Consider the following 11,622-nt stretch of genomic DNA (forward strand, 5'->3'; position numbering starts at 1 on the left):
TTATGGCTCCTCTGGCTCTTCGGCTGGGAATCCCCGGTCCTCCTCACTGCGTGACATGAGTAGAACTAATCCATGAATGGGTCGGTCAAAGTAGGAAATAGAGGGCTTCTTTCTCGTACCATTGGAGTCAAGAGATTGATCAGCAACTGCCAATTTTACCTTCCTCACATAACCGTCTTCATCCGGGTGGGCCGCAGCTACGCAAGAAAGCTTCCACAGGTTTCTGGGTACGTTGTCATCCTTCATAACAACGATGTCTCCTTCTTTAAGGTTTCTTTTTGGTGAGGTCCATTTCTGCCGAACCTGAAGGGACTGCAGGTAACTTTTCTTTCAGCGCTGCCAAAACTCATCTGAATCTGGATCCGTCAGATCATCAGTTGTGATTGGGCGGCTGTTAACTATTGCTTCTACTTCTATCATGAGAGTCCTCAGGGACTCATCCTCCAATTGGCTTGCATGGTTTTGAAGTAAACCTGTTAGTACGCATCTTACGGTGCGAATCTGTCTTTCCCACACGGGATAGAGCGTTTATCTTCCAAGAAAACCAGTCACGTGACCGCTTGAAATAGGTCACAATATTTGCAGTAAATTAGGAGAGAAATTTTCGGGACTTTTAAAACTGACCACTTAATAAAGGATGACCATTAAATACAGGTTCGCTTAATACAGGTTTAACTGTAAAGGTAGAACATAAAAGGAGTAACAATGCCTTTATTGAATTGAAGTGTTGGGTCATGGTTACCTTTTCAAAGCTTTGGCTTCCTCCGATTTGTATTTCGCAAGTTTTCTATCCATCTTTTCTTGATATCCTCTCCCTTTTACTTCTACTTGTTTATCATCAGTAGAAAAAGCTTTGCTGGGTATTTTGGCTACTTCGTCCCACTCTTGGGGCTTTTCAGGGAAATACTTTGCCACCTCCTTTGCAAGGGCTAGCTCGTGCTTCATTTTTGGCCATCGGAATGGAGCCATGATACCCTGGAATTATAAACTTTTAAGCTTTTTCAGATACCATCTACTGCTGCTTGAAAAATAAACCTTAAAGGTGAGAAAACCCTTGTTTATGAGCTCACAGAAGGCCAGAAGGCCACTAGCGACCGAAAACTTCGAAAAAAAAAAACATGAAATTAAAGAAGCCATCATATTAAATTTCCAGACAACAGCAGTGTTTGATTTTCAAATGGCATCAAGAATTCCTATTTTCACTCATTCGCTAACAATGTAAAACCTACCTCTTGGCATTGAAAACGTGCGTTGAGAACTCTGAACGTGACTGCAGGGCCTGATCACGTGACCTCCACCGGTTTGCCGTTTGAGGTTTCCGCTAAGAACCCTGGTGCTAAATGTCACTATTATTCCGAAGCAGCGGTCTGGACCAAACTTCGTGTGACCAGCAATGAAAAACGAGTAGTTAATAGAATGATGCAGCTGATTAATTGTTCTCCATGTCAGATACCAAATAAAATAATTGTTTTTGTTTTTGTTTTTTCCTGAGCAGTTGCTGGCATGCAGGTGAACACAAGTTTCACCTAGTCCATGATTTTCAAAATAATGATGTACGTAACTAATGGTAGTATTAGCCCCTTTATGAACGTCACTTGCTTCATCGATGAGATAGTTCACTTGGCGAGGTATCGCCTTACACATGACCCCAAATATACCACATTTGCGTGTGTTTTAAAGTATATTGGTCCTGGTTGCATGGGATTGCCCGGGATGTGTACCTGTTGCGCAATGTCAAAAGAATAGTGAATTGTGGTGTCTAGTGAGCACGCTTCATGTCGTTTATCTAGCTCAATTTTGTCCTCCACCATTTCAAAGTTACTTTTCGCTTCCTCACAGACTTTCCGATACAGTTCTTGCTGGGCTTGAAAGAATCGGACTTTTCCCTGTCGGGAAGATTGGCAGATCGGAACAGCTTCTAAGTATTTTGCTGACAAGTGAAACAAAGTGTTAGTCATAGGTTAAGCAACAACAACATTTGGGTGAGATTGCTGCCATAAGTGAATAAATTTGGTGTAGCATACCGCTTGTTTATCGGTTTCTTTGCACTCTCTTTGGACAGCGCGCCACACGCTCATTTTCATCTCACTCGAGGATAAAAGTGTAATGACATTGCTTTTATACCCGGGGATTCTGCCAGGAAGTAAGACAGGATTTTCCTCGACGTAATTTTTCAGGAAAGCCTTTACATCCTCGGTCACAGCTTGTGGTATAGTGTTGTGTGGCAGTCTCTTGCTATTGCCCTGGGTCCTTTGAGAAATGCCGTGGTTTTCATAATGGTCTTTTAACCTTCAAAACCGTGAGCAACTGATTCCGCACAGGTTCAAAAACATATCCTTGCAGATTGTTGAGGACTGGTACAGAAAGTTGTATCCTGGACTTCACTTCCTTTTTTCTCCACATGCTTTGATACTCGTAAATGCTTGTATATTTGCCAGAATGACCAAGTCTAGCTCTGTGTGTAAGAGTTCAAGGCAGCTGTATAAGTTTGAAAGTATAGATTCCTTGGAAAATTGTTCAGAGCACTGCGCACCGTTACAGCCTTGGGAACATCTGCACCCATCCTGAAGAAACTTTTTAACTCTTGCTACAACTTCCTGACTTTCAGCCTGATCGCAATTCACCTTGTGTGTTGATTCCTCCAGTTTTTCGAATTCTCGAATTATGAGCTAGAATAATGCATGCATATAATGTAAAACCCAAGTAGTTACCAAGAAAATGCGTTTATTGTTGGGCTCTCCCACTGAATTGCGAACCATCAAAAATGGTAAATGAATCATGTAATCTTGTACCCAGATCTCACTCTCTCTGATGCTAATTGTGTATCGTGTTACTCGTCACATGCAATTTCCAACCGAAGGCAAGAAAAAAGCAGCAATCAACAGAAAAACATGGGAAATGGTTTCGGTACTTGTTGTTGCTATCGGAATGCATTCCACGCGAAGAATTATACCTGGTGACAGATTATGGAAAATGCTCAGGTATGTCTGCTTTTAGATGCATGGTGAGTGCAAAAAATAATGTACACAAAGGGGCAGATTACGCACACGAGTTGACCCAAATTTATGTAACGCAAACAGTTATTTAGTTCGCAACAGCAGAATACAGTTTATGAAGTAGAATCCGTATGAAAATTAGCCATGTGGAATTTTTCGTGTTGAGCCAATGACGTCACTTCCTGTAATTTGAGCCTTAACTTCCGGAACAAGGCCAAGTAATGGCGGCCGTGAAATCTCGAATACAGAGTTAAAAGAAACTTCCAATCGCCGTAAAGGATTGAAATTTGGTAACATGAGTACGAAGGTCATATTCTACACGAAAATGCCAAAAAATGGAAAGTGAAATTTTCGTCCCAGGGGCACTTTAACAGATAAGCGTTAGTGTACGTTTTCGCGTGAGAGGTCACAAATGATGTTTTGGCTGTTGCATTTTCCGTCCATGGGGCACGTGCTTGAATTCAGGCAGTTACAATTACCATCATTGGTGGCATCAGCTTTATTAATTTGGGCTTTGTTGTGGCTAGAAATAATGGTTTTGATATAACTCATGCAGCTATAGCTCAATTTAAGCATATTCCTGTTGAAAATTTTGTGAAGTGGGTTTGTTTTAGGAAACTGCTGATCAATGAGAGAAGGGAAGCACTTTGCTACGTTCGTTTAACATTCTTGCTGTAAGGTGGGTTGTACCAAAGAATGTTTTTTGGACGGTTCCTCTGATCGCTGCATCACGTTGTGTGACTCTCTGTAAGACAGGTTGTAATTGTAGCCACTTCTGTTGAGTGCTTCTTGGTACACGGTTTTGGCGTTGTCAAAGCATTCTCGGTCTGAAGATATTTCAGAAAGCCGCCTGTTGATGGAATCCGGGATGTGTTTTGAGATAGATGCTGGGTGATTGGATTTTTTATGTACATACAATGGGATGTTACCTTCCTTTGTGAATGGGTAGTGTTTGCCACTTTCCAGGTCAAGCGTGACGTCTAGGAAATTAATCATGGTTTTGTTTGCTTCTATTGTCATCTTCAAGTCATGTTCGTGGAAAATTTTGCACAGTTCCTTTTTGATCTATTCAATTTCTTGTGGTGTTTTGTCGAAGGCTGCAAGACCGTCGTCGTGATAGAGACCAATGTTCTGGGCATACTTTTTGGTGGAAGGGATAACAGGTACCAGCCGACTAATTCGCACGTTTCAGCTCCTACGTTGGGTGCTTAGTGTTGTTCAGTAGTGTAGTGCACTGCATATTAAGATTACAGCTTTCTTCATAGTGTAGTGTATTGCTGTTCAGTACAGTGTAGTGCACCGCATGGTAAGATTAAATAATTCTCAACAGTACAGCTGTGCAGTGCATTGCATATTAAGATTAAACAGTTCTCAACAGTTGGTAGTAGTGTTGCTTTGTACAATGCAGCGCATTCAATAGTAAGATCAAGAGTTCTTTTTCAGTTCAGTTTATTGTTGTTCAGTACAGTGCAGGTTAAGTTTTAATTTCGCCGGAGTGCATAAGTCAGTTCCAGGTTTTAGCCCAGTTTCCAACACACTCATTTTCAGGTGGGCACATCAAGAGTTCTTTTTTTTCTGTATGGTTGCAACACTTACAAATAACGTAGTGCTTGATTCATGATTGCTTGTTTTTCGCCTGATACTATCCACTATTTACATTTCGTTTTGGTCTATATTTGCTATGTACTATACTTTGCATAGCATTTTGCAAGGGCGGAGAAACAGGGCCACAGATAGTCATATCCAACAAGTTTGTATCCTCTAAGATACATTAATCAATAAAGTATCAAGAACAGATTGACGTGGGAATCTTATATTTTAGGGCTCAGTTTACAGGTTGATAGTAAAAGAAGTGTCCCTTTTCAAATTACAAAATATCAATCATTCCCTCAATTATACCTACAATTGAACGCAATCTTCAACCAAACATGGGTATTGAGCGGTTATTATAGTTTCTAGCTAAGGGCTCCCAAGCTGGGCAAAGGGGCCACAACAACAACAACAACATAAAGAGGGCTACAGCAACAATTCATTTATTAGCTACTTTACGTAATACAAATTGATTTATCATTGTGATCAAATAAAACCGATCTTCGAAACGAAATTCAAGCCGAAATCTAAGAGTAGAATTGGAATTATCTAAAGAAAACATTTAAGTCCATTAACTCTTAAAATCTTTAACTCTCAAAATCAACAATTTTAGTAAAAACCTACTAGAAGTTCAAATTCAAGAACAACATTATCTCGATGTTCTTCAAAGACACAAAAAAACTACACTTGAAACTTCAAAAGCCATGGAGTGCCATTTTGTCAACAACTGCTACTTACGTTTTGCAATAGAATAGATAAGAAGTGACCTAGCTTATCAGAGAACCGCTTTCAAAATAGTAGGTATAACTTAATTATTATATAAATATATCATAATCTACAAAAACACAATGGATTAATTCAATACCTAAGATCATACATCACTATCACCTTAAATTTTTTTCTTTGCTTAGAAAATACCTGATGAATGAACTAAAAATAAAGCGGAAAAAAGCAAAGCAAAACATTCAGGAAAACGGAACTGAAGAAATTCTACCGTATATGTAAAACATGCAATTAATACTTGTTCAAACAATTGTTACGTCCCGAATAAAAAATGAAAGTTAGATTTAAAAGTTGCTATCACTATAGTGAATCAAATGCTTATCTGGCTAATTATGTTTATTAAGGTTTTACATCTTTCAAATAGTTATAATGGAACTAGTATAAGATTTCGAACTAATGTACCTGCATGTAAAGTTCATCGTCCGCTTTGACTCCTAACAAAGTTCATTTTTACGAACGTGCATGATATAACGTTCAGGCTTATAATTACACAGTTTAGTTGTTGTATTTCTCTTTTAAATGACAATAGTCTTGGTTTGTGCTTTACTTTTTCTTACTTAGTCGTTCTTTCCTTGTCTCCTGATGTATTTTATCCGTGAGGCGCTGCTTAGCTCTTTGGATTTCACCCTCATCTTCTTTTCCGGTAATTAGACCAAGCTCCAGTGCTTTCTGATCGCTAACCACCCTCTCCCAATCTACTTCCTTTTTTATAGCGTTGTTGATAATGAGGTCCTTTGTTAAACTGACTAGGTGTCTTGTCTGTTCGTCAGTGAACTTTCTCCAAAATCGCGAAGATTCGCTTGAGATAGACATAGCACTTGACACTGATGGTTCTTTCTGAAATTCTGCTTCTTTCTGGTAGCGTATAACCTTCTTGGAGCTGGTCAGCTGCTCACTGGGGGGCTCCAAATGTTTGCTGTGGTCTTCTCTTAGTCGACGGAGTTTCAGGACAACTGCTTTGGTGGAACGTTGTTTGAGCATGTTTGATTTCACCACTTTTTCACTGACATCTTTCTCTTTGATGGAACCCGTTTCTATTTCAAGTTGGAAGAGCTTTAACGCTTCAGTTTCCTCTGTTCTGCACGTGTCAGATGTTTTGCTCTCTTTCACTGAGTATCTTCACATGTCTGAAGAGAAACAAGCTTCTTGACTGCCCTTCTTCCCAAATCGGTTTCTTTTACTTTGTCATGGACTCGGTAGTATTTTGCTTGCGTTTCGGTCTTGTGCTGGGCAAGAGCAGCTAAATGATCTCTTACATCATGCATGAGAACGTGCATTCCGGTTGCAAGGGATTTCGGGATTATTGTTGCAGATATCTTTCCTTTGAGCTCTATTCCCTCTTTTTGGAATGTCTTCCAAACGCAAGTGGCAACTTGTGATGATGTTAGTGACAAACCATTACTCGAGATAAACACTTGCTGTATGTGGGAATCTGGTGTAATAAACTGGCTTGTCACTGTCCTCTGGTACATATCTATCAGAAGGTATAAGTCATCGTATATCCAGACATTGGCTGCACCATAGATCCCAGCTGTCTTGTGTTCTTTTACGTCTACTCTGTATCTTGCTTTGTCTTCTTCTGTGCCAGGATAGTAGACAGCTTCCTTAAATTCGCTTATTGTCATGTTAGCTGCAACTCCACTTCTCCCACTGTTGCCAAGTAGGAGACACGTCATGAGCCAGTCTCTAACTTCACAGTGAGACTTTTCACTTAGCACCCTGCTAGCATTGTCTCCACCTTGTTTTTCCTCTGATGTTACAGCAAGCTGTTTGACGGCATTCATGTGCTGATTTCCGTGACAGACTTGGTGGAGTTTCTCGCTTAAAAGAAGAAGTTTCCTGAAATCGTCGTCATGTTTTTCTAGCTTTCTTTTCAGGACCTTTTTCTTTTGGGCAGCTGACCATGAAGTCATATAATCTATGCGCGCATTCAACATTTCCACACTTACATCAGGTAGGTCAGATTTTCGTTCTTGGCTGAGAAATTTATAAAACAGTCTTAAACTCATCAGATAAGATCTGACGGTCCTTGGTTGGTACTTTTCTACAGCATACGATAGCCACGCCTTCAAAACCTGTACCCCATCCTTTCCCAGTAGCAACAGCAGATACATCACAGGTAGTTTAGGGTCAGCTTGTTTGGTAGCCATTTCGTTTAGTTTCAACTTTCTGATGACACTTTGTACTTGGGACTTGAACTGCTGTGCCATTTTTGTGCTACAGTATCCTCCATCTGTAGCAGTGTCCATGTCCCAACCTCTGCTTCTGTTCTTGTCAGTTTCTTGCTTGTTTAGGTCGCAGTCGCTTGGCACCCATTCTGTATCTATCTCATCATAATCATCGCTCTCATCCCCTTCAAACATAACTTGAAAAGCTTGATCATAACTGCTATCTTCCTCTTTGTAAACACGACTTAGTTCATCCGCTATTTCCTGGTAAGTTTTTAACCTGTGGCCTTCCTTTACTCTGGTGTCTTTAAATCGTTTTGCATACTTCTTTCATGTCTTCTCTTCCTTCTCTTTGTCCAGGAATGAACGCCCGTCAATTTTTTTTTCACCAGCAACCTCAACTAATTCATTGCGTTCATTGTGGAGAGACGGTAAATTCTCTGCTTTGGATTATTGGCTATCATCTGTTAGGTCTGATTCTTCTGAATGTGCATCTTCATGGCCGCAGGTATAATCTAAGTCTGAAGACTGATCACCACTACTGGATACCGTGATGGCATTATCGGCTGGCTCATCGAAAGTGCAAGCCATGTCTTCAGTCTTCATGGTACGCCGAAGCAAATCTTTATACTCTTGGCCACTATCTGCATTCTCCTCCTCACTAACACTTTCCTCATCATTTTGTCTTGGCTCTTAGCTTCTGCTCTATATACATAAGCATCCTTGTGACCTTTTTTGATTCTCTTTGTGTGGTACCCTTTCCGGTCGTTAACTTTAGGAGCCCTTCTATCTTCCTAATTCTTCCATACTCTGGTTGTCAACTGGTCGTATTCTTCATCACTGTCAGCCCTGTTTCATGAACTTTCAAGTTGTACTCTTTCATCAGTTTCAGCGCGGTCGTGGTCTTCTAAGTCACTCTCCATCGCTTCCCTGCGTGATACGCCTTCTTCCCCTGCACCAACCATGTTTTCCTCCGTCTCCTCTTCATTTTAAGAAATACTGCCGTCTGTGTTGGTAGGTTGCATCTTCTTATCATGCTTCAATTTCCTTTTTTGTGCTCTTTTTCTCTGCTGTTTGAGGCAGGCTGATTTCATGTTTGCGACTGATGCGCTTGGGGCGTCTGCTAACGCTTTTAAATATCTTGGACTGCTTGGCTTTGGGTTATGTATACTTGTCTGGAGATGTTTATGTAGTTGGAATATTGGCGTCTTGAGGCTGTTACATGGAGATAAAGGACAAAATTCCACCCGTCGCTTAGGCATCTTGTTCTTGCCAGTGAAGTAACCGTCGAGTTTTCTTTTCAACTTTGTCCTTCCATGCTCGTCCTTCTGATGGCAACTAAGATTTATGACACTCATTCCACACTGGTTGCATTTTTTCGGGTTCCTCTGTTGGCGTTTGGTCTGATAGCAGGGAGGCACAGCGCATTACCTTGTCGTGGGGTAAGCGCGCTTCAGAGTGCAGAGTATCCAGCTCTATACTGGCAAATGATAAGACAGTAGAAGGCCCAACAGTTTTTTCAGGGGCTGTTGGTATACCTAGGTAGGAGCAGAGTTCCAGGAAAAGGGCTAGCTCTCTAGGACACTGCTCATGGGATCCAGAAATAATCAAAAAATCATCCAAAAGATGTAACATGTAAGATATCCCTAACTTAGTCTGGGCAATCCACTGAACAGCTGTACTGAGGGCCTCGAAAGTCTTACAGGAACTTGCCAGGCCCATGGGCAAACATCGGTCAAAATAGTAATTACCTTGCCAATAGATACCAAGTAGATGGTAATCCTGTTGGCCGAATAGGAATAATACGGAAAGCACTCTTGATATCGGTTTTCGCTAAAAAACTGCCAACCCCAGACCTCAAAATCAGCCCAACAGCATCATCAATACGAGAGTTAGTAAAACTGGAGTCCTCAACAGGGATCCCAATGTTGACAGAAGCCCTGTAAGGGTATGATAAATCCTGTATGCAACGAAATTCACCAGGTGTTTTCTTAGGTACTACCCCAATGGGTGACACCCGAAAATTTTAAAATGGAGGGTGTGTAAAGGGGCCAGCTACTCGCTGTGCCAACAACTCCTTTGTTAAATAATGATCAATCACGCTAGGATGCTGTTCGGGTGATAACAAATTAGGGGAAGAAGAAGAAGAGGATGGGCCTTGAAAAGGAATAGGAAAATCAAGGCTAACACTATTAATCAAATATTCAGCAGCAGAAGTGGAATACCGAGACAAAAGAGGAGGTAGCCTATTTATTCTGAATGGAGTTGGTAATGCGAGGCTTGGTTTGACTGGGGGGCTTAGATCCTGGGGCACGAAAATTAAACTTGGAGCTTGGATGGTTTTGATGACATTTATGACATTCATGTTTAAATGAACAACCCACACAGTTGCCTCCTCTGTGATATTTGCGACAATAGCCAATAGGCACATAAGTGCTACCCCGAGAGGAACAAGCTGTGTTAAGAGGCACATTTGTATTCTTGCGGGGGAACTGCTGAGATCTTATCCAAAGCTTAAAGTAAATAGTGCCCCAAGGAAAATCTGCTGACTTTTGCTGCCTCAAATAGCGAAAATTAGTGTCATAGTAAATCCAATTTGCCCCTTTGTCTGCCAAGTCTCTCACCACCTCCCCATACTTCATTAGGGCTGGAGCTTCTGCAGGAAATTTAGAGGTGTATATTCCAACAAATACCTGGAAAGCAGAAGTCCAAGCTGCAATAGTGCTAATGTTTTTGGCCTTCTGAAGTGGCTCAAGACACAATGTAGGCTGACCAGGGGATTCCGTAGAGGTATTAATTGAAATATTAAATTTTTCGTCATTGGGTGTCACTGTGATTAGCTGCCCAAAATTGATAAATTCAACAGCCCAAATTTTGGCCTTTAATTTCGGTGTCACCCTAGCATCAATTGGCAAAGACATGGAAGTAAATATCTCTCTTGGCCGGTCACAGGGTTGGGCTAGAGCCACCCCAGTTAAAGGCTCACCTGAGAGAGAATGGGGAACAGAAGCCACAGACCCCTGTACAGTAGCATCTGCCCCAAGGGTAACATTAGATGAGGTGTGGGCAAGAGCACCCTGGACTTGTGTTTCCATCAGTGTGGACGCCGAGGTAGACTGCTCAGACACCATAAATGGGGTCAAAGATTGGATAACTGCTTGCGATACTGCTCTGATAATGCCCTGAACCATGGTTGAAGTGGGGGTGGTTATGGATGTTGATGTGGAAGTTGATGCTCCTGTTGCCGTTGATGTAGATATGGATGTTGAGGTCGAAGCCAAGGGTCCTGTGCGCACACGGCTTACACGTGGAGCCAGCGGGCCTGAACTACGTGGGACCTTCTTAGAGCGTGATGGACAAGGCATGCTCCTATGGGAAAAATTGTAAAGACAAAAACAAAACAGGCAAAGCAAGGCCAGACCAGATCATAATATTTGGGCGTGTTTGTTAGAGCCCAGATGAAAACAATACAGGATATTACATCAAACACAAACAAAATATAATCAGCACGGTAGCATGTCAGACAATACAACACAGTGTCGCCGCAGAGTGCTCCGTATTATGCTGTAAAAATATACTGTGCCAATACAGCGCCAGTGACATCATGCCCGACGGGTGGTATGAAAATATCATGATACCCCAAAATAGGCAGGACAACAATAAATAATGTAGGACCAAAAATGTCCACAAAGGATAGGATCAAATTCCTAACACAAATTAAAAGTAAGGTGTCAGTTAATGCCATGGAACAATCATCACAGCCAATACTGACTAAAATAAAAATTGACATACAATGAGGCAAGATGACAATATTATGTTCGGATTATCTACCTAGCCTAAAGTTGGTACAGATAGCAAATTATAAATGAATAAAGGACATAAATGTGCCCAATTTTGCGGTAACATGTTCCACAGAAGTAAATTTATTGTTGATGTGGAATGAAAAGCGCCGCACCCAACTTTTTTATTTTTTTTATTTTTTTTTTATTCATAGCAATGACACATACAAACAATCCTACGTTACATGACTATTTGAGTTACACTACTATCACTACATTACATTACATTGCTTGACCTTCTCACAG

General features: G+C 41.1%; 3 pseudogenes; 1 reads left to right on the forward strand and 2 right to left on the reverse strand.

The window, feature by feature from the left end:
* Positions 1 to 4,016, reverse strand: LOC146472648 (uncharacterized; annotated as a pseudogene).
* Positions 4,017 to 5,912: 1,896 nt separating this feature from the next.
* LOC146472649 (uncharacterized) lies at positions 5,913 to 7,732 on the reverse strand (annotated as a pseudogene).
* A 2,994-nt stretch (positions 7,733 to 10,726) lies between these two features.
* The window catches only part of LOC146472650 (uncharacterized), a 13,679-nt pseudogene continuing 12,783 nt past the window's right edge, over positions 10,727 to 11,622 (forward strand).

The sequence above is a fragment of the Pavona decussata genome, unplaced genomic scaffold, assembly GCF_977016875.1.
Source record: "Pavona decussata unplaced genomic scaffold, jaPavDecu1.1 SCAFFOLD_98, whole genome shotgun sequence".
Classification (NCBI taxonomy): domain Eukaryota; kingdom Metazoa; phylum Cnidaria; class Anthozoa; order Scleractinia; family Agariciidae; genus Pavona; species Pavona decussata.